Here is a 2,248-nt window from a genome sequence, read left to right as displayed (position 1 = left end):
ACTGAGGGTGGGACACCTGTAGCGATCGATGCAGTGGCTGGTAACGGCCACTTGTCGACTGTGCGATGGCTGCATTATAATCGCATGGAGGTATGTACGGAGCAAGCGTTCTTTTTAGCGGCCACTCACGGCCATTTGGATGTTTTGCGCTTTCTTTACGAAAACTGGGTGGTGTATTGCCCGATCAATACGTTTGACCATGTATGCGCAATGGGACAGCTGGAGGTTGTCCAGTGGCTATTGATAAAGGGCTGGGTGGGGGTACAACAAATGCGATGGACTGGGCTGCCGCGGGCGGGCACGTTGATATTTTGGAATTGCTACAAAATAGTCGTAGTGAAGGGTGTACAACGCGAGAAATGAATGCAGCAGCCTCAAACGGCCATTTGAATGCCATACAGTGGCTTCACTTCAACCGACCTGAAGGGTGCACTACCGATGCAATGGACGACGCAGCTGGAGGAGGTCATCTCGATATAGTGCGCTGGTTATCCGATTTTCGGGAAGAAGGCTGTACAACGGAAGCAATGGATAGCGCAGCTGCGGGAGGGGGGGGGGGCATCTCGACACTATAAAGTGGCTTTACGCAAACCAAAGTGAAGGAGGATCGTCGGCTGCAATGGCCAGAGCAGCGGCTCACGGCCATTTTTATATGGCGTGGTTTGGCTTCACCAGAACCACTTCGGCGCCCTGACAACACACGGAATGGATGCTGCCGCAATCAGAGGACATCTTACGATACTGGAGTATGTGTGTGTAAACCGGCAAGTGCGCTGCAGAGATGCATTCGACTGGTGCGTTCGCCGGGGAGACTACCATATGGCCAGATGGGTAAGCGAAAATTACCGCGACACTCCCAAGCCGGCGGTTGTTGCGTACTGGGCGACTGTTCACGGCTGGACAACCGAAATTCTAAGCGCCGCTCCTTTTTCATAGTTAACCCTTTCGCGATAAAAGGGAGCAGAATGCTCCCTTTTCCTGGTTTCAACTAAGTACGACGATGTATCCATGTTAAAGGAGGCAAAATGCCTCCTTTTGATACCGACTATCCTAGATTTGTATACTATAGTTTACCAAAGTGGCTCGCGAAAGGGTTAACCGCCTCGTTGCCCCCCGTTGCGGGTCGGACGATACAGACAGGCTACAGAATGCGGTTCTAGATTGATGGAAGGAGCAATACAACATAAAAAAAACAAGAAGGTGAACCAAGTAGCTAGTAACTTTGGTCAAAAGGGATATTACCCGTCTCGTTCTTTCTGATGTATTGGAATTTAACTGCTATATTCCACCATTAATTCTAAGGGTGATAACCGCGATATGATGTTCTCAGTGCGTTTTAGAAGATTCACTGGTCATATGTACTGTACTCGTTCGTGGGTCCGTCTACAAGCCGCGCTCTATATAATTGTTGAACGGTCTCGACCCCGCTTTTGTCAGGATCCGTAAGAGAAACACGCTTACTACGCCTGGAAAACACTGAAAAAGGTTCGCCTCAGCGGTGTGCGGTTCTATAATCGTTCAACAGCCTCGTCCCCAATATTTTCAGAGAAACACGCTTGGTACACCATGAAAACACTGAATAAGGTTCGTCACGAAGGCTCCTAGTATTTGCAAAAGCTGTTCGTCGCCATAACTTGCGGGGAAATGGCGGCCTCAGCAAAGCTCGCAGAAAACATGTCAACAATGGAGCAAGCGGTAGCGGTTGATCGTGAGCGAAAACGTCGAAAGCGTTCCCAAAGTGATTTTTTTTTCGGAAGCTGTGTCTCAGTCTACTCTCGATCGGATCTACAATTAATGCACAAAACGCCTATCTAATTCGGTCACGGGCGAGGATGTGTGCTGTGTGTGCGACTGTTGGCATTCTAGCCAAGAATTGGAAGAGCGGTTGGTGGCAACATCACCTACCATTATTGGAGCAATGAAAAAGCGCCTTAGGCGACCCGAAGGGCTGCCTCCTAAGCTATACCAGTATTACGACGTTTCCCACAAGGTCCCAGGTCTGACTGGAATGTTGTTATCAGCTAAAGGTGTTATTGGAGACCACCACGACGGATTCAAATTGCAGTTATGTAAAGCGTGCTACCAGTCGTTAACGAATATGCGTCTTCACTAAGCACCTAAATTAGCGGTAGCTAACGGACTATACATTGGGTGTTTACCTGCTGCGTTTGCCGACACAACCCCCACGGAACACGCGATCCTAAATCTGGCTCAACCTACAAGAATGTTGTCTGTTCTAAGAGGGGGG

This window comes from Phytophthora parasitica, assembly GCF_000247585.1.
Source record: "Phytophthora parasitica INRA-310 unplaced genomic scaffold supercont2.70, whole genome shotgun sequence".
NCBI classification, from domain to species: Eukaryota; Oomycota; class Peronosporomycetes; order Peronosporales; family Peronosporaceae; genus Phytophthora; species Phytophthora nicotianae.
The sequence above is the reverse complement of the archived record's forward strand: the minus strand, read 5'-3'. Positions refer to the sequence as shown.